A 22,693-nucleotide genomic window follows, 5' to 3' on the forward strand; every position below is an offset into this window, starting at 1 on the left:
AGGTACACAGGTATTTAGTATTCTCCATATCTTGCATATACAGTTTTATTTTTTTTTTGTAGTTGTGAAATACTCATTAAAAAAGGAACAGTGGAAAATATGAAAGACTTTTTAAAAATGAAGACTATCATTTATGTATAACAGTAAAATCAGTGTAAAAAAGTATACAAAGAAAATGCTAAATTCTTATTGACTTTCAGTGCTCTATACAATCAGTTATTAATCTAAAAGGGCTATAATCCTGGTGTGAAAAAATAATAATAAGCAGAGTCTTTAACTGCTTTATCATGAAATCTGAACATCTGCTTTCCTGGTACTCTAAGTTAGACAAGAGTAAATATGTTAGCCACTTATTTCTGATTCTTCTTCCTTCATCTGTACTTAGACTTTTCTTTATTTTGGATTTCCTTGGACTCCTTCTTTGGTCTCTTTTTTATTCCTTTCTCTTTCATAGGGATCTGTTTGGTATTTAGTTTTATGACTATTACTATAGTGGTCATCCCTTTCTTGAGATCAGCTACGATTTCGGTTTTGAATTTGGTCTCTCTTTTCACTCTTTTGTTTTTCCCAACAGCTTTCTTCTTCATAATGACTGAACCCCGTTTCCCTGTAGATACCCTTCTCCTTTCCACTTAACCTTTGCAACAGACTGGCTAAAATCCACACGTATTCTTCTGTCATCTATAAATACATTGTCCATTTTGAAGAAGGCTTTCTCACAATTTTCTTCTTTTCAAATTCAATAAAAGCATAACAGAGAGATTCTTAAGTCTTCCAAACCCAGATAACTTCACAACTTCTTATTAGCCCAAATCTTGAAAATATTATCTCCAGATCCTCATCTGTGGTCACTGGATTCAAATTACACACAAACAGAACATTTTCTGGAGGTTTAATATCTGCATCAGGTATGTCTCCCACCATTTCTAATAGAATAGCTTGAGTTTGGGCCTCTTTTTCTGCATATATTTCTTGTACTTCTTCAGCTGATCTTCCTTTGAAATTATCAATTTCTTCATCTGCTCCTATTTGACCACTGTCCAGTTGTTCCCCTTGTAGGTTCTGGTGATAGATTAGGAATGAATAAATCAGGAGGGTCATCAAATGGATCATCTAAAATGACTGCATGAATTATCCTAATATCTTGATAAGGTACAAAGTCTTTGTCTACAAAGGTCTCATTAACTTTCTTTATTATGTCCATGCCTTCTGTTACCTCACCAAACACTGTATGAACACCATCAAGGTAATCCAGATTTTCTCCTGGAGTAATAAGAGACTGAGAGCCGTGTCATTGTTCACCATGGACACAGTACCTTTCTTCTTGTGCTTAACTCTTGGCACTTTTTCTGTCCAAAAAAGCTTGCTTGAGCACCATACAGTTGACTAAAAACAGACTCTCCTCCACAACCAGTCCCTGTAGGATCACCAATCTTTATGATAAAATCCCTCTGCACATTGTGAATAAGGCAATACTTGTAATATTTTATTTTGCACAACTTCAGGAAATTTAAGCAAGCGGCGATTGACTGCAGCTGAGTCAATCTGCAGTTGTGAGAAGGCAACTTCTCACAAAAACTTTCTAATCCAGGCCCGTCCATCTAACAGAATGGCCTTAGGCACCAGATGATGAGCAGCCAGACCCAGTGAGCCACAGACCTAAGAAGAGATGGGGCACAGAGGAAGGACATGGGCTGGCAGAGGCGGGTAGGCCCGGGCTTATTGCGGGGCCGCTCCTCTGTGTCTACTGCTTTGTTTTTGATTAATGAAAATACAACTAAAAAGAATACACTTTTCAGATTTTTTGCAAAATGTTTTTAATATGAAATTTTTGTTGTGCTTTTACTACTTTTGGAGGCACTTCTGTCCATGTCATTTGTACTCTTCTATTACGAGGATAAAAGGACATTTCTGAACAAGTAGGTATCAGTAGACTGTTGGAGAGTTTGGAGTGAAATTTGCAAGACAGGTTCATGGAAAGTAACAAACTGTGCCTTTGAAATTAAATTCTAAGAAGAAAACCAATGAAAAATAATACACAAAAATGTTTTCAGAGGCCAGATATTTCTAGAAACAGGAAATTCCAGATGTCAGGAGGTTAGTACATAAAACAATCCTAAAATTCAAGATATACGTGAGGTTGCCTCTTCTCAGCTACACTGATGACTCATGCCTGGGATTGCATTTAAAACACGTAAGTTGTCATACTAGATCAATGCTAGTGAAAGTTTCCTGACAAGGTGATTTGTTACTGTTTTGGATAACGTGGAATGGAGTGAAGTTACAAACAAGCATCCTCTGCATAATTCAAAATGACTTTTTGGAAGTTCCAAAATATTAAACAATGTTATAGGTTAAGCAAAATTATAACAAATGTTAAAACAGATCCCAGTGAAGATAATTTAATTATTTATTAATCAACTTTTTAAAAAACAAATGCATGTATATATAGTAACATGTGCATATATAGTAACAAAGATAGTATTTCTAGGTTAATGTTCTCTTTCCTTGAAGGCTATGGTTCTTTTGAAATATACCATAAAGATAAAAGAAAATGTGAATATGGAGAAAAGGCAAATGTCCTAAAAATCTACTTGTTCACGTGATCAATATTAAGAAAAGAAAACAGGACTTTTCATTCTATTTTAAAATTAGATGGGGGGATTTTTCTCAATGTAAACATATTTTTTTTTTCCAATCTTAATCATTAGATGGGTTAGTCCCAACTAAATTGGAATTAGAATTTCCTTCATTGTTCCATGTACCTGATAATTACCTATATCCACTTTTCCATTCTTTCTTATTGATTCTTCATAATCTTTTTCAGGGTGGCAATATGCCCATTGAAAATCCTTCACATCATGCAATTCAGACAAATAAGACATAAGCTGAAAACTACTGTGGATTTCTAGGGCATTTCTTCTTTCCTACTCTAGATGCTACTCTCTCCTCTCGCTGCTACTTTCTTCTTCCTGCTTGGAACAGAATGGCAGTCACCCATAGCACAAAGTGATTAAGAGGATAAAATCACATGCTTAGATGATAGAGAAGAAAAGAGTAGAAACCTATGATATAGATGACATTATGGAATCACTATTAGCCCTGGGTATTTCATCATTCATAGAAAACCATAAATGTATATTTGGTTAAGCCTTTATAGTAAAGTTTCTGTTGCATTCTAATTCTATTTGATTAAACCAAAAAAACATTGATGTCTTTTGTAATAAAGTGATATCATCTCCAATTTGAAAACCCATTTTTCCATTTATGGAAGTTCAAAAACTTGGTAGAGTCTTTTTATTGGGTCAGTGGTGTGTATTGTCCCCTTGATTTATTTCAACCTAGTTTTATCTTCATTGATACCATGTTACTTTTCAAAATTATACTTTCTGTAAGAAAAACAAAGTCAATAAAGATTGAAAAAATCATCAGTCGATCTCCCAAAAAGGGACCGATTGCTCTCTATGCTAATATTATATCTAGCCCAGGGACTTTCTTGTTGAGAACATTAAGAGATGCAATATGTTCACATAATTACAAACATCTCTACTGTTTTTGGAATATCAGTTCAGCAATCTTTGATATTGAGTCCCAAATGAGCAGAATGTTTAGGGAAATGGGGATCAATAATTTTGGGAACCTCCATACCAACCCACATCTCAAAATTTTGCATTGCTCTATGATTGTGGAATCACCAGTTCAATCCTGATAAAATAAGAAACTTCCTCAAGACTGTACCCTATATGTTGTTTACATGTCTGTAAACTTCCTGAGCCTGATTTATTATAAACCTACACCCTCTATAGATTCTACATTAGTAAATCATTAATAGAGTAAGTTGTCTTGCAGCAGTGTACAAGGACAGGACTGCTATGCCTCAACTACAAGTTGCTGAACACTGAGCTTGGTGATTCACCAAGACTCAGAAGCCTTCACATAGGATACAAAGTTAGTGCCTTCAAAAAGAAACAGAAACAGAGATCAATTTTAACATTCGCATGATGTACAATTTTCATTCTACTTTTATGGATCACAATTTGATACAAACTAGTAGTTATCACAATATATTATAATGTTGTAATACTCAAAACTGAGTGCACCAGTGGTACAAAAACTAACAGATATGGGAACAAAATAGCTAGTTCTGAAACAAGTCTAATAAAAAAGACCTTTGTGTTACAGAGAAAACATCATAAATCAATAGAGAAAATAAGTATTGTTCAATACATGAAAGTATAAAGTTTTGTTATGTGTTTGAAACCGGAAGATATTCAAAATAATCCATGTCATATAAAGGAGGATATAAAAAAAATCCATGTTATATTAATTGCTGAAGGGTTTAAGAATTTAATATAAAAAGTGAGCATTTAAGTTATAGAAGAAAATACATTAAATATTTAACTGATATGGAAATAAGAAAAGAGAAATCCAGACAAATTCATATAACATTAAATTTAAAAGGTTAATTTTCATTGTACAAATCAAAATGAAAAACATAGCCATCATTATTCCCCAACAATTTTTCCAATTACAAAGTGCCAGTGAACATTTGTGGTAAAATATATGGATTTGAAATCAGAAAATGGCACAAGTATCTATTTATAATTGAAAAATGCAAAAAATATTTCATTGCTGGCAAGAGTTTTGCAAAATTAGATTTCTCATTAATTGCATTCAAGAGCCTAAATTTGTCATCTTTCCAGAAAGCAATTTTGCAACACTTATCAATAACTTTGTAATGTAAATAAACTTAATATTAAGTGGGAAAATATAAAAAATTTTGGATAATATTGCCCCATGTCTATTAAAACTGTCCCTAAAAAATATATTCAACCCTAAATCAATAAAACTGTTATGTGATCCAGTCATTAAACTAAGCACTTTATTATATAAGTTAATTCACTTAATCATTAAAACAATCTATGAAGGAGGTATTATTATGTAATCTCCATTTTGTAAATGGATAAAACTGTGGTAGAAATAGGTTAATTTAGTTGTCCAAAACCCCAGGGGTAATTCTTACTAAAGACAGGATTTTTAACTGGTCAGTCAATGGTCTTCAATGGCGATGTTCTATAATCTTAAAAGGTCATAGGCTAAAAGGTTAGATGATGATTGCAAACATTAGTTGTTCTATAGTAACTAATGGATAGACATAATTTAACCTTTTGTATACATGACATATTTTTATAGTGAAATAATATAAATATGATATCTTAGAATATATCTTCATGCATATGAGTTTGTTTATGTGTGCATAGACCCTTTGACATATTGAAGTTTCACTTTAATAAATAAATCCAAATAAATTTTTAGAATTGGTTTATTATATCAAAGTTTAAAATATTCATCACAGTACAATTGTAATATAGAAAATTTGGAAACCAACTAAGTGTTCCTCATGAAGATATTGTAAACCAAATTATGGATAATTATGTGTGTGTACATATATCTTAAAATGGATTTTTTCAAATGTGTATTATTTTAAAAGGTCATTGAATGTCATGAAGTATTTCTGTTTTTTATGATGTTAGGCAGATTTTGGACCATTTCAACTTAGACAATATATTCAAAGTTTAAATATATTGAAAATTACCATGTGTTAAAATAATCATGCTATGTATACAATTAAAGAGAACTACAGATACAATTGAAATGAGTAAGACTGATAATGCATAATCTGATCTTTTTTTTTTACATTACATTAGGTTTTTATTTTTATTTGTACTTTGTTCTGATCTAAGTCAATGTGTCTTTATCATCCTTGTGTGTGTGATCAACATTTTTTTGTCATTTTGGAATGTCAGGTAAAAAGGAAATGACAGTAGCTGAAAAACTATTACATGTGTACCAGAGAGTACACAGGAAATGACATTGACTTATTCACTGAATCCTCATAGTGAGCGACATAAATCAAAACTCTTCATGACAGTAGAGAAAGACCAGTAAGTTTCAGCAGAAAAATGATATAGGTATGGATTTCAGAGAATAAGAACTTCTTTCCATGGTACCATCTATAGTAACTGCAAGGTGCTTGCAAGCAGTTGTTCCATAATAAGAGTATCCTCTGAGTTATGAGAATCTTTTAAATGCTAACAGGGTTGATGATGGGAATTCAAAACTTGAGATGAACTCATGGTCAGATTGGTTTACATACCTCTATAGATAGAAATAGGTAAGTGTGACATGATTTTAACTGTGTATTAATGTTCCCCACAATGACTGCAACTTTTTCCTAAAAGGGAGAGATAATTAAATTAATCCTTTGCCAAAAATGTAGTATTAGCACATCACTTAGAATAAGTGGAATTATTTTTTAGACCTATAATGTATATACAAAGCATTGTATTTAAAGTGTTATGGAAGGTACTGTTGTAGATAAGATATAATATTCCTCTCAAAGCAATAAAAAATATGTTCAAAAATTATTACAAAACTGCATAGATTAGATCAGAGTTCTAATAAGCATAAAATGCTATGAAGAATCAAGACATGGGTAAATTACCTTAATGTGAGTGTAATTCCAGGTAAAGATTTTCTGTCTCTACTTTGAATGTTTTCAGGCCAATAGAAATGGCATAATTGCATCTGATAGAGTATCAAAACATCACTGGCCTTTAATCAGTCTGAGAAACATTATGCATAGGTTAACTCCAGCATTAGGGTCTCAGTGCTCATTTCAGAAAGACATACATTTATTATAGCATATCAGCAACCCACACTTATTCCAAGTCATTCTTGTATAATATCTAGTAATAAAGAACATTATAAATAAATTTAGAGGTAAACATAGGTGGATGAGTGCTGGGGATTCAATCATGTGTCTCCCAAAAGGAATTTTCTAGGACCCAACTCCTGGTTTTGCAGGTATGAACCCATTTTCAAATAGGGCTTTTTGAAGATGTTATTAATTTAGGTGTGCCCAAACTAAATGAGGGTGGGCCTTAATCCAGTATGGCTGAAGTCTTTATAAGCAATGAAAATTGGACACAGAAAGAGAAGCTGTAAGGACCAGCCAGAAGCTGGAAGTCAACGGAATCCTGAAGATAAATAAGATGCTACCACATGCATTGCCATATGTTGGAAAAGGCAAAGAACCCCTAAGATTTTCCACCAGCCAAAAAATACCAACCCCTGGAAGAAGCAAGCCATCTAGCTTCTGAAACTGTGAGCCAATAAATTCCTGTTGTTCAGCCAAACCATTTTATGGAATTTGTTTTAGTAGCCAGGAAACTAAAACAATGAGTTAACTCCAAGAATATTTGGAAAGATTTAATAAATTACAATTTATTTTATTTTTTCTTATCCTGAGATTCTTATGTATCACCTGGAAATATTGCAGGAAGTTTGCAATCACAATATTTTCTCAAAAGGACTCATATCCTAAACTAAATTTGACTCCAAGTTGACTTTCAGCCTCTATCTGTCTGGTTTATGGTACTTTTCTACTATAGCAACCTAGGTAAAGCAAACAAAGTAGCTACTGAAGAAAATTTAATAAAATGAGTATAAAACATATTTTGTTTTGCCTTCTCCAGTCTATATCCCATTATTTTGGAATTGAACCTCACATGAACCTGGGTAAATGAGTCTGAGTGTAATATCACTGGTTCCTGAGCTACTTTTTCTGTAGTCTTGGCTTATTGTTTCAGATATTGCCATCTTACCCAAAGTTATCTAATTGCTAGTCAGCAGCCAATACAGCTGTCTTTTTTGGGAAGTTCAACTAAATACTCCTAACACATTGAGTTAGTAAATTTTAGCTAAGGTCTCATTAGTAGCAAAACATCATAATGAAGGTCTAAAATTTTTACTGCTAAAATCCTCAGAATTGCCCTGAATCATGCTTTTCCTGAGGCTTGCTGTGTATGCTTCTTTTTAATAAGTTTCCCCTTTTCTGAGCTAGTATAGCACCAGTGTACTGAAAATAAATGCATCGTAGTAAAAATAACCAACTCTTCTTATAACTTCAACTTTAAATTAGACAGTCGTAGTTTATTATTTCTATAATCCTTAGACCCGATACACATTAAATTTATTGGATTAGGATTTAAAATGTCAAAAGCAGTTACAAGAACTGGTATCCCTTGAAATAAAGAATAAAGAAATATATTCTTTTTACACACACACATAGAATTTTGTGCCTCTGTGTGTGTAAACTATATAAAATTTTAACACTTCCTCACCTTGTTGGGTCCGAATGCAATAAAGATCTCTCATCTCTGGTGGAATATGGGATACTAGTAGTCCATGGAATACCAGGGCAAAAGTTACATCAACTGGCAGCTGCCTGGAATGAAGTGCCTACAGCAGGTAATGCTTTCAGACACCAAATAATGGATGCAGTTGATTTTTGTGGTGGGAATGATGACTATAAGTATACTAGATTATTTTTACTGCACTGGAGAGTTAACAACAACAAAATGACACATTCAGGCCTTCAAATACTCAGTTAATGGCACAGTTAGAGAATCATGCTTCTGTGGTTTCCCTGGACACACGGTTTATCTGTTATATTTATGAAACTAGATACAAAGTTTGATTCTGAACATGATAGAGTTACAAACATGTTGAATCTACATCCCGTCCATATCTTTTATTGATTGGGAAAGAGGTATACATTGTTCCTGTTTGCTAAATCTGCTATTATGCAAAATACCAGAAATATATAGGATTTTATAAAAGGAATTGATAAGGTTGCAAATTTACAGTTCTAAGGCCATAAAAGTGTCCAAATTAAGTTATCAACAAGAGGATACATTCACTAAAGAAAGGCTGAAGATGTCCAGAACACCTTTGTCAGCTGGGAAGGCATGTGGCTGGCATCTGCTCATCCTTTGCTCCAGTTCTGGTTTCAAAATGGCTTTCTCCAAAATGTCTCTGGGCTTCTGTCTCTCTTGGCTTCTCTCTCTCAGCTCCTGTACATTCTTGCTTGTTCTCCTAGAGTGTTTCTCTATAAGCATCTGGGGTTCCTCTCTTAGCTTCTCCAAGGCAAACTCTGGGCTTCATCTCTTAGCTTAGCATCTCCAAACATCTTTCTGTCTGCATTGCCAAGCATCTCCAAGTGTCTGTGTTGGCTCTTAGCTTCTCTCCAAAATGTCTCTCTCAGCTTCTCTGAGCTCCCTCTCTTCATGAGCTCTCTTAAAGGACACCAGTAATCTAAGTAAGAATAATGAGGAATGGGCAGAGTCACACCTTCATGGAAATGATCTAATCAGAAGAGGTCTCACCTGCAGTTGGGTGGGTCACATCTCCATGAAACAAGCTAATCAAAAGATTCCTCACTAGTCAAAGACTAATAAGTCTGACCCCACAAGATTGCATTAAAGAACATGGCTTTTGTGGGGAACATAATACATTCAAAGCAGTACATACATGAAGATTGGAATGGAAACTTTGGGAGGATTTGGATGAATCTAAATACTTTGAATCACCAAATATTACTGATCCTCTTTACCAATTCCCTTTCTCCAGCTTGAGGAGAATGTTCCCTTTAATTTGAAGGTCTGTACTCTCCTGGTCTGAAGCAGTCCCATCACTTATTACTTTCCAGAAATGTAGAGTCAGACTTCAACAATCTTGAAGGTAATGAATGAACTCAAAGTATAAACTCATAGGATACAACAATTGCACTGAATGAAGAGTGTAGTGTTGATGATTTGTATCAGCCAAAATGTGGATGAATGTGTATGGAAATGAATTTCAGTATGGTTACTGAAATGAGCAGCAATGCTGGAATAGTAGTAGTAATAATTTTCACTTTAAGTGTCTTTTCTATTAACAAATTGATCATGGAGATTTTAGCAGTGAAATAGATGAGAAGCATATTGAAGTGTATGTTTGAAAGTCAAAACCAAAAAAATGAAAAATTCTCCATCTGGAGATCTTCCTTTAGTTACCATATTGGCCGCAGGGACCCTTGCTTCCCCTAACCACATCATTGTGGACTTCCATGGGTGTCTTGTGGATGGCCTCTCTGATGCTTCTTCTGCATTCAGATCCCCCAGATCCAGGCCAGATACTCTCCAATTCATGATGGATGTGTTCCATTTTGTTAATGACTCCAGATACATGATATACATCACCTGCCATCTGAAGGTCTCCCCTGCTGACCAAACCCAGGACCAACTAAACAAAGCCTGTTCCTTCAGCAAGTCGTTCAATAGATGGTCCCCAGTAGAAAGCACCATTGTCATCTGTACATGCTGTAATAAAGGTGATTGTGGTATTCTGGACTGTTCCAGGAGGCTGCCTTCAATTCCTGCAAGCCAGAGGCATAAATCTGCTTCCCGTAACCCCAGGCACGTGACAGAAGAAATATGCGTCTCTGTGTGACCACTGGTCTTCCTGGGCAAGGCTGCTGATCATAGCACACAGCGTGGACACTTCTTTCATTCACACCTCATAGGCCTGGCCATGCTGGTAGCCCTGACCTTGGCTACTATTGTCTTGGGTCTGGCCAGGAGGCATCATTGCTATTTCCCACTCTGTTGTGTGCCCTGAGTCTGCTTCCCAATAAAAGAAGAAAGTGAAAAACATATAGTTCTTTTTCTTGTGACTTTTCTCTCTCCTTCCTAACCATTTCTAGGAAGCTCACTGTTCCTGTTTGCAAATGCTGCTGTTTTGCAAAAAAACAGAAATGGATTGGCTTTTACAAAGGGGGTTTATTTAGTTACAAAGCTATAGTCTTAAGGCCATAAAGTGTTCAAGGTAAAGCATCAACAATAGGGTACTTTCACTGGAGAAAGGCCATTGGCATGCGGAAAACCTGTGTTAGCTGGGAAGGCACATGGCTGGCATCTGCTTGCTCCCAGCTTGTTTCAAAATGGCTTTCTCCAAATTGTCAGCATCAACTTTCAACCGTCATCTTCAAAATGTCTCTTTAAGCTGCAGCAGTGAGCTCCTTCTGTCTGTAAGCTCTTTTACATGACTCCAATGATTAAATCAAGACCCAGGCTAGATGGGTAGGGCCACATTTCCATGGAAACATTCAATCAAGGATATTACCCATAGTTGGATGGGTCACATCTCCATGGAAACAACCTAATCCAAAGATTCCAACCTAATCAACATTAATATGACTGCCCCCACAAGAACATGCTGTTTTGGGGGACATAATACATCCAAACCAATGCACTCACCTTTCACAGGCCTTTCAGACATAGACCCAGATTCCTTAAATATAGATTCTTTGCTAAAGTCTTCTTAGCATGATCCTAGAGACACCGTTTCTCAGACTTTTAGCCACCAGAACTGTAAACTTCTATTGTTTTAAGCCACCCAGCTTTTAGTTCTTTGTTTTGGCAGCCCTAGGAAACAAATACACATATTAAATAGTTTTTCCCCAAGTACAGCTCATATAGAGCACAGTAGATCTCTAGATTCACTCTGTGGCTATTTGCCCTGCTCCTAAATGATTAGGTTGTAAACTGTAACAATCTTCAAGTTGGAATGCTGACTCATGTAGTATGGGCCTTTGTATTACAAAGAGTCAAATAAAACCTACTTAAACTACCTCTCCCCTCCAAAACCACAATCTCTGGTGAATCACAGTGATTGGTGCCACCACCAAAGATATGAAAGATGCAGCAAAGCTGATTTCTACCACATTCTATTTAACTTGTCTATTTGGCCTCTAGAGAATAAATTTAGATCTTGTAGCTTGACAGTTGATTAATGTAAACTTAATCAAATAGTGGTACCCATTGGAGCTGCTATTTCAGATGTGATGTCTTTAATGGATAAGCAACTTATGACACCCATAATGTAGCTATTGATCTTGAAATTCCTTTTTCACACATAATAATTAGCAAAGGTCACCAAAAGCAGTTGGCTGTCACTTAGCAGGGATAGAAACATACCTTCACTGTATTATCTCATGGCTATGTTAATCTACAGGCTCTTTGTCATAACTTAAATTAGAGATAAATTCATCAGATCACTACATCATGTGTTAAAACATTGGCCAGCCAAATTATAATCATCATTTTTATTGAAGCCATTGAGCAAAAAATACTAAGACCCAAGATATCTCTGCAAGACACATGTACACAAAAGCAGAGTATATACCACAAAAATTCAAGACCATTCTCTTCTGTGAAATTTCCAGGAATCCAATCATCTTATCCTGTCAAAATATCCTTTCTAATATGCAAGATTAATTGCTACCTCTTATAGTATTTACTACCAAAAAAGATAAAAATTTGGTTCTTTGACGCACCATATATTAATTTTGTATGTACAAGTCTGACCTATTTAATAATAATTGTTTCAGGTTTTTAGTTTTGATTGGGGCACAAATCAAAATAAGGTTGAAGTAATAGCTGTCTTTCCACTTGGGCCCTATGATTCAGTAAATCCAATAGTACATAAAGTGTCAGTACAATAGGGATACTGTATGAGCTTTCTAATAAACCACACAAAGGGGGAAAAAAACAGACCCCTAGAGTTTAGGAGCTAAGCCATGCCTTTTTCTGCAAATAGGCATTCTCGTTTTATAGAAAGGACTACAAATTTGCTATTGGACCTTTGGTAGAGACTAAATCAGACACCATACCTAATAACGATACAGTCAGAGCTGTCCACCATAATTAGCTGTTAGCAGAACCATAAATGCATAGATTTATTTGTTTTTTTTGCAGATTCTGATACTACAAATAAATTACATGACCATGTGACTCAGAGTCTCATTAGACCAGCTTCTGCTGAATTTTCACCTCTCCTTCAATCCATATCAATGGCCTCAAGAGAGTTTCATCAAAACAGTTGAGGATGAAAAAGTAAAGTTCAGCCTGATTTACAGTTGGTTTTGCTGACTATGATGGCACAGTCCCTGTCAGAGTTGAGCCTGAAGGATAATAGTGAAGAAAAATCCCCTCAGGAGCAGAACTTTGAACAGGATATCAAGCTCTTCAGTTTGCTTGGAAAAAGAATTAGCTGGAGATACATATATATATCAATTCATGGGCATTAACATTCACATGCATTGACCAATGATTTATCCAGATGGCAAGGACCTTAGAAGACTGCAATTAAGTGACTAGAGGAAGGTTTGGGGAAGTATAAAGATGAAACTATGAATTGGTGAAGATATAAATATATTTGTTACCTATGTAAATGTTCTCAAAAGCATACTACAATGGAAGAGACTTTCAACAATCAGGTAGATAAGATTTCTCATTTTGTGGATGACAGTCACTTTTTTACTTGTCACCCAATGTTTATTCAATGAGCTCATTAACAAACCATCAATGGATGCTGGTATAGAAATTATGTAGGCTCAAATGTCTCCATCTATGCAAAATGTCTACCTTCACTGCTTAATGACCAACGTGTCCAAAGCAAAGATCAAACAGCAGCCCTAGATATTGTACATATTTCTGGAGGGGTGGGTAACAGCAAGTTGTTGTGGCAGTTTAATGAATTTTTACCCTTTGACTAATGGAAGAATTAGCAATTTGTCACTATTTGCATTGCCACTTATTCTGGATAAGTATTTCACTTCCCTTCTTCCATTTTTTCTGCCCTCATTTGTATCCATGGATTTACAGAACACCTTATTCACTTCCATGATATCCCAACCTGTGTTGTTCCTGACCAAGACATTCACTGTACAACACAGGAGTGAGGCAATAGACTCATGCCCAGCAGTCACTTACCTTACTATGTACCCCATAACCAAGAAGCAACTGGCTCAATAATATAGTGCAGTGGCTTGTAGAAAATTTAATTATGGTGCTTGATGCATAAACCACACTTGGTGGGATTGGAGGAGTGATCTAAAGATCTTAGTTTATCCTCTGATGAACATACATGATGCTTTTTCTCCCTTAGAAAACAGACTGGGAAATCCATGATTAGAAGTAAAAATGACTCTTTCATTATAAACCCCAATAACTCCCTCAAAAAATTTTGTTTCCCATCCCTACAATTTATGGCTTTGAAGGTTTAGAGGTCTTTGTTCCCAATTGAGAAACACTTTAACCAGGGTACAGGATGATTTCAATGAACTACATATTGAGAAAACTACCTTAACATTGAGGCTTGTTAATGAAACACAATCAACAGGTAAAGAAACATGTTTTAACTGTTCGCAGTTATAATCCTGATTACTGTGGGAGAAATAGGATTTCTGCTACATAACAGGGGCAGAGAGAGTTGCATTTGTCACCCAGTGGATTTTCTGGGTTGCCTTTTAATATTTACATATTTAGCTGCAAACAATAAGAAAAGACTATAACAATCAAATGCAGGCAAGATCGATACTTCAGGAGTAAACATTTGAATCACCCTCCTGAGTATCACAAACTGTTGAAGAGCTGATTGAGGACAAATGAAACATGGAAATAAACATGAAAAAAAATGAAGTTTTAAATAACAACTAAATACCAGTTACATAGTGAGCACTTTAGAAATATGCATATTTTCTTCATCATTTTGCATCTTTCCAATTGCATTTTGTAAACTTTCCCTTTTCCACACAATTTTATATAATGTGTTGATAGTGATGAGTCCAGTCTTTAGGTTACAGGATATAAAGAAAGATCCATGATTGAAATAGCAGAGGAATAAATACATCTAGTGTTCATATAATGACTGAAGGAAAACTATCAAATTGTTGATAGTCATATCGTGTTAGGCAGTCATAATATTGCTGCTATTGTTGTTTGGAAGATAAACATGAGTAGAAGACTATGCATTAATGCTGAGGAGTCAAAGGGAGGACTGTGCCAGAATGGTTTTTGGCGCTCAGAAGCATTCTCACTTCTTTCTAATCTCTCCCCAGTAGGTTAGAAGCTGATGTCTGGGAAACAAGTTTCCCAGAATGCTTTGTGGTAGGGTATAATTTAGATTATAATAATGTGTGGTTCTTATGAAGTCTAGAAGGAGAAGGGAAACAGAGTTCTTCTTTTTGCAACAGAAGGCAGAAGCAAGGACTTTGGTAGATGTGTGATTTTTTTTAGTGGCCATTGGTCATGGCCCCTAAGAATCATTCACTTTGGTGCTACCGACAGCACTACAGTAAACATCAGCAGTGATTTCTTGTACTTTTTTAGCTCTGTTGTAAATAGCAACTTCATAATTCCCTCAAAGCTAGCAGCAAACCAGAGATCTACCGGTGGCTTTCCCTGACCTATAATCCTCAGTCCTTTCAAACATTTTTTTACTTACTTAGTTTCCTGTGTTAAACTCCATACTGCTTGCAACATTTAAAGAGATTTATGGTATTCTGCTGAACCATCACTGATACAAGGTCATAATTTCAGTCAGTAACTGAAGACATTTGAAAACATAAAATAATACTACATGCTATTGTATGCTTATTAAAGTATTGTAATGTATGTGACAAAGTAGTTGTTGGCATATTTACAAAAGGGCTCTAAATATAAATAAACAAATAGACAAACATCTGAACAGAAATTAGACAAAAAGATATTAAGAAAAAAATATTAAGAATTACATAAAGTAATTATGTAATTACTTTAAATTACATAAAGTACCCTACCAATTTGTCAGAAAACCCAGTTCATGCAAAAATGCATAAAAAAATAGAAATAGGCAAAGCATTTATGTAAATTACTGTAAGAAAATATGTTTGTGTTAAAAGATGGTATGTTTGTGTGAGAGGCAGCAAAATGTCCCTACAGAAAAGTAACACATAGCAGAAAACTGAGGCCTAAAAGCAGATAGCAATTTTAGCCCAACATATAATATAAAAATAATATATATTATATTATACATATAATTTTATACATATATTATATTATACATATAATATAAACATAAAGTATTAAGGATTCAGTCACAACTTTTATAGAAGACAATACAAACCCAGAAAAAGTAGCCAGTCAAGAAGAGAATTAAAAGGAAGGAAAGGAACTGCATAAAGCATATTAGGAAATATAGAGGATTTAAATAATTGAAAGGAACAGAAGGAAAACAAAGATTAATGAATATTTACTGATAGTGAAGACAGGAACCAGATATTTCAACGTATACAAGTCAAGTTTTGAAGAAAAAAAAAACAAAACAATGGCTCACACACATACACACATACACATATTTTCAAATATAAATCAGGGAAGTTTGCTTAAAATAAAAGGGTAAATAAGCATATTGAAAAGGTACACATTATAACACAGCAAATTGACCAATAACTCTCAACACTGAGACATATTCTAGTACAGTTTTTGGATTTATAAAGAAACTCTTTAGTTTCCAGACACACACACACACACACAGACACCAAATATCACTAATAAGGGGAAGGAAATTAGATAGGCTAATTAAAAAAGAAAGGCCAGGATAATGTTTGACTGCAACATTTAGTACTAGAAGACAATAGATCAACATCTAAAAAAAGACTAGACCTGAGAAAAACATGATACAAGATTCTTATATCCAGCAAGGCTGATTTCCAAGTATAATAGATACAAGTAAAACAATATTTTAAGGGCAAAAATCAACATATATATTAATTTTTAATTTTATTTAAAATTCTGCAAAGTTTACAAACACTCTAAATTCACCAAGCAACAACTTTCCCTTCCCCTCTTCCCGCATACCCTGTTAATCTCTAATCTACTTTCTGACTCTATGAATTTGCTATTTCTAGATATATCATATAAGTGAAATTATAAGTAAAATATTTGTTTTTATGTGTCTTGCTTATTTCAATCAGCATAATGTTTTCAAGATTCATCCTTATTACAGCACCTCTCAGAACTTCAGTTCTTCTTATGGCTAAATAATATCGCATTGTGTATATACATTTTGTTTTTCCACTCACCTGTTGATGGGCATGAAGGTTGCTTCTCTTTTTTACTATTGTGAATAATGGAGCTGTGAACATTGGTCTGCAAGTATCTGTGTGGTCCCTATTTTCAATTTTTGTGGTATATACCTAGGAATGGAAATGCTGCCATATGGTAATTCCATAATTTATTTTTGAGGAACTGCCACACTGCTTTCCACAGCAGCTACATCATTTTACATTCCTGCCAGCAATGCAAGAGTGGTACAATTTCTCTATAACCTCACCAATTGTATTAGTCAGGGTTCTCTAGGGAAACAGAACCAAGAGGAGATATCTATAAATAGTAAGAGATTGTATAAAAGTGTCTCATGCAACTGTGAGTGTACACAAGTCCAAATTCTGAAGAACAGGCTGCAAGCTGGCACATTGAAAAAGGTTTTGGATGAATCTCCCAGGAGAGGCTGGCTGGCTGAAGCAGAGATGAAAGTTTTCTCTCTTCAGACAGCTGAAGCTATCACCTCCCCCTTAAAAGCCTTAACTGATTAGATGAAACATCTCTTCCTGTGGAAGACACTCCCCTTGGCCTATTGCAGATGTAATCAGCAACAGATGTGATCGACATACTGATGATTTAAGTACACAAAATGTCGTCATAGCAACAGATAGGCCAGTACTTGCTTGACCAGACAACTGGGCACCATCACCTGGCCAAGATGACATATGAACCAACCATCACACCAATACTTGTTATTTTCTGTGTTTTTAACAATACCATCCTTGCAGGGGTGAAGTGGTAGCTCATTGTGGTTTTGATTTGCATTTCCCTAATGGCTAATGATGTTGAGCATATTTTCATGTGTTTATTTTCCATTTGTACATCTTATTTGGAAAAAAAAAAAAGGTCTGTTTCAGTCCTTTGCCCCTTTATTAAATTGTGATTGTTTGTCTTTTTGTCATTAACTTGTAAAAGTTCACTATGTATTCTGGGTATTAAGCCTTCTACAATGTATGATTTGCACCCTCACTCTTTTCACTTTCTTGATAATGTCCTTTGATTCACAAAAGTTTTAAATTTTGATGAAGTTGAATTTATTTATTGTTTCTTTTGTTGCTCCTGCTTTTGTTGTTGTATCTAAGAATCCATTGCCAAATACAAAGTCATGAAGATTTGCAACTATGTCATCTTTTAAGAGTCTTATAGTTTCAGCTCTTATATTTAGACCCTTGATCCACTTAAATTTTTATATATGGCAGAAGTAGTAATCCAACTGCATTCCTTTGTGTGTGGATATCCAGTTATCCGAGCACTATTTCTTGAGGTAACTATTCTTTCCCTCTTGAGTGGACTTGGTACCCTTGCCAAAAATCAACTATGATAGGTGGGTTTACTTCTGTATATTCAATTCTATTCCTTTGTCTATATATATGTCCTTATGTCAATAACACTATTTTCATTACTGTTTCTTTGTAGTCAGGTTTAAAATGGGGTGAAGGGGAGAGGTGATTTCTCCAACTTTGCTCTTCTTTTACAAAATTGTTTTGACTATTCAGGGCCCCTGTAATTCCATATAATTTGGAGGTAAGCTTTTCATTTCTTCAAAAAGACTGCTGGAATTTGATAAGGACTGCATTGGATCTATAGGTCACTTTGGGTATAGTATTGACATATTAAAAATATTGTCTTCCAATCCATGAACATGTGATGTCTTGCCATTTATTTATATCTTCTTTTATTTCTTTTAGCAGAGTTTTATAGTTTTCAGTGTACAAATCTTTCATGTTTGGCTAAATTTATTCCTAACTATTATATTCTTTTAAATACTTCTTGAATGGAATTGTTTTCTTAATTTCGTCTTTTGATTGTTCATTGTTAATTTATAGAAACCCAGTTGAGTTTTGCATTTTGATCTTGTGCTCTCAACTTTGCTGAATTTGTTTATTAGCCCTAGTAGCTTTCTTGGGAATACTTTGTGCTTTTCTATGTATAGACTCATGCCATTTGTGAATAGGAATAGTTTTACTTCTTCCTCTACAAAATGGACACTTTTTGTTTATTTTTCTAGCCTAAATATTCTAGCTAGAACCTCTAGTACAATGCTGAATAGCCACGGTGAATGTGGACATCCTTGTCTTGTTCTTGAAAGTAGGGGAAAAGCTTTCAGTCTTTCACAATTTTGTATAAAGTTACCTGAGAGTTTTTAAAAAGGCCTTTGCCATGTTGGGGACATTTTCTTCTATTCCTAGTTTTCCAAATGTTTTAATTATGAAAATGTGTTGAATTTTGTCAAATGCCTTTTCTGTGTTTGTTGTCATGTTTGGTTTGTTGCCTTCATTGTATTTATGTGGCAATTAAATTAATTGACTTTCATATGTTAATCCCTCTTGCATTCCTGGGACAAATTCCATTGGTCATGGTCTATAGTACTTTTAATAAGCTTAATAAATATTTCAAATGAGTCTCTCTTGAAGAAAAGCTACATCAGCTAAAGAAGGACTAAAAAAAAACTTACCAAAAAAACTAGCTGTGAGATTTTAATGTATTTAACTGAAGATATAAGATAAAAACAAAGCCTGGAAAAGGAATAATAGAATGATATATAAATATTACGTATCCAGACAAAATAACAATGTTTCAAGTGAAAATAAATGAAAAGAAAAATTAATGTGGATAATAAAAATAATCTTTATTGCTTTATTTGCTGTAGCTTGCAAAGGGAATCTTTTTTAAATGACAAATACAGTGTGAGAGCGTAAGAAGTATAAAGATTACATACAAAAACCAAGCATAAGGTCGATCATACTATTAACTAAAAGCAAGTGGTAGAAGAGATTGAGGTGGTAAAGAAGGAAGGGAATGCAAGATTATTTTTTGTTATTCATAAGATGCTATATAAGAAGATACATAAAAAAGGGGACTACGTGTTTTATACGAAAGTCTTATTATAAAAGTAATGACTAAAAAAACTTTCCAAAATATCAAAAGTTCCACTATGACAAGCAAACTAAAAATATCACATTAAGAAAAAACTTGTATCTATATATAGGTGTATACACACACACACACACACACACACACACACACACACACAAGCAAACGTACATAAACCAGCATAGCAGATCACATTAAAATATTAGACGAAGAAGATGAAGAAAAATAAGAACAAGAAGGAGGAAGAGGAGGTGGAGGAAGAGGAAAGAATATCTCTCTAAATATAATTTATTATTCTTGGGCTTTGATGAACGGTAGGAAACAGTTCAACATTGCATTCTCTTTGCAAGACTTGTGGAGCAGATTTGCTCTGTTGCAAATATTGTTAAATGTGCTCCCAGGTAAGTGCAGTATTTGTTGCAGAATTGTTAGGTAGAATAAAAGTGAATACTGGAAGATATATGCTAATGATGAGTTTGAGGAATTGAAAGTATTTTGGTTTTGTAGTATTTCTAGAATTATATTACCTAATAAAAACTTTATCGTTATCATAAGGAAGGATAGTAGTTACTGGGTTGGAAAGGGACAGGGGGGCAATTAGTTGTAGCTAATTATTAAAATCTTTAAAGAATGAGTGGAAGGAAACTATGAGTGTACATTTTATTTTAATTAATTTATCTTATCTGATTTCAAGGTCTATAATCTATTCTAGTGTTTTAAAATGCACTGGAAGGTTAGCTGGTCTACCTACCCTCAAAAAGGCAGGGTTTTTTCTTTTCTTTTTTTTTGTCTCTTTGGTTCACTGTTCTATTCCTAACACCTAGCACTTTACTTGACACACCATAGGTGCTTATTAATATTTGTTGAATGAAAGGCTGCTTCGTAGAAGCACTTGGATAGCCCTTTACTAGATTTTTGCCATCAAAGCAAAAGGAAAATAACTACCAGATTACAAATACTATTGTTTCTTGATAACTTTTTACATCAAGTGGAAACACAGGCACTTGTGAAATCAACGTGAACAAACATTTCACAAAAGAATAGCACATGAAGTGATAAACATATGAAAAAATTAATCAGTGTTTAAACACTTGCTAAAAATCAATTATGAGATAATTTTACACCTCAACAGTTGAGAAAAATATCTGCAGTTTGCATACAACAAATCATTGTGTATAACAGCAAAAATTTGGAGATATAGTTACATTTTCTCACATTATTTAAGGTTTTTGATATATATTACTAAGTTGCCTATTGACTTATTTATATTCCCATAGGCAGTGAGTACGAGTAACTGCCCTCTCACACCCATTCCCTAGGCAACTGCAAATAGTTTTGCATTTTTAAAACCTTTTTCACTGACACAGTTAAATAAATGATATCTGGTCATTCATTGTTTGAATTCATTTTTTTTTATTACAATTGATGAGCTTTTGAAAGTAATTTTTGATCATTTGTACTTCTTCTTTTGGAATATTCTGGTAATAATTACTATTTTTTCTTATTTCCCTACTTTTTTTTTTTTTTATCTACCAGATACATTTTTCTCTTTCCATTTTAAGGTTATTAACACTTTTACTGTAATTATTATTTGAAAAATGACATTCTCTTACATTCTCTGCATTAGCCTTTTGCTTCAAAAATTTATGATATTTTGACAGAGAGAGCTCTTAAATTTTTATTTTTGGCCAACTTATCTATTTCCTTATACGCAGTCTTTCTCGCATACCCTCAAAAAATCAAATGTACATTTTAGTTATAAGTATTTCTTAAAAAAATAAATCTATAAACAATATCTTATTTCAAATATATGTCAGGAGCTAAACATACAATTATATGATTTTTAATAGACATTTAATTCTTCCAGCATCATTTATTGAAACAAATCAACCCTAAACTTACAAATTTCAAATGCTGAATATTGTATTTAACTTAGATTTTGGGGGGAGGGGGCTTTGTTTGGTGTTCCATTGATACCGTTTTGGGGTGATGGGAGTATAGTGTGTGCTCTTCAGTCTTCTTTTTTAATATTTTTTCTGATGTTCCAAAGTTATTTTTAAGTAGTGAAAATTTTTCAAACTTCAAATTTAAAATTAAAATGACTTAAAAGTTATACCTTTACAATTCTTACTTTCAGTCTATCTCTACCATGTAACCACTGCACAATTTATTTTAATGTATTTATTCATGCAAATGAAACATACAGATATATATTCTTATTTTTCTTCCTTTTTTACAATAAAAGATAGCATAGTATAAAGGGCATTCTTCAGATAACTTAACAATATAATCTGACACTAGTTTGAATAGGTTTCTAAACCAGAGTTTAACCTATTTAAGGGAACTTTAGTTGTTTCCAGTCTTCTTTTGTTGCAAATGATACAGCAGTGAAGAACTATACAAATGGACCTTGTTTGTGTTATCTTTTATGTATAGAATAATATATGCAAAGTAGTACTGCTATGTCAAATGTTTTATTAACTAAGCTAATATTTTGTATATTTTGTAACACATAGACCTCTGTGGCTTTACTTAAGAAAAGTTTGGAGGGCTCATGTAGATTGGGCAACTCTTTTCCTTCTAGTGGAAAACAAGTGAAAAATACAGCGTGGAGAACTTACTCCTGCTCTTAAACTGCCTCTGTCCAAAAATGATGCCTTCCACCTCTGTCTAGACATGATGCTTGCCACCCTTTGGCTAGGTTGCCCTCAATCCAACATTAAGGAAGTAGGTTGATGAATATAGGGAAGCACATGGGATATTTATTGAACATTATTTTTTCTATCACAGTTCAACTGCTAGCAACAAATAATCCTTTGGTTACTTCTTCCCAAACATTCAACCCTGCCTAAGGGAAGCAAATTAAACCCCTAACTAGTCATTGCACCCAATGCAAAGTCCAGTATATCAGTCAGAGTTTTAGGAAAAAACAGGTGGTGGTACACTCAAATTAAGTAATTGTAAAAGATTCAATAGAAGAATGCCATAAAAGAACATATTTACAAATG

The 22,693-nt window shown here is 34.1% G+C and overlaps 1 pseudogene; it reads right to left on the reverse strand.

Annotated features, from left to right (window-relative positions):
• Positions 1 to 583: 583 nt before the first annotated feature.
• The window catches only part of LOC119508615, a 33,950-nt pseudogene continuing 11,840 nt past the window's right edge, over positions 584 to 22,693 (reverse strand).

This window comes from Choloepus didactylus, chromosome 1 (genome assembly GCF_015220235.1).
Source record: "Choloepus didactylus isolate mChoDid1 chromosome 1, mChoDid1.pri, whole genome shotgun sequence".
In the NCBI taxonomy this organism is placed as follows: Eukaryota; Metazoa; Chordata; class Mammalia; order Pilosa; family Megalonychidae; genus Choloepus; species Choloepus didactylus.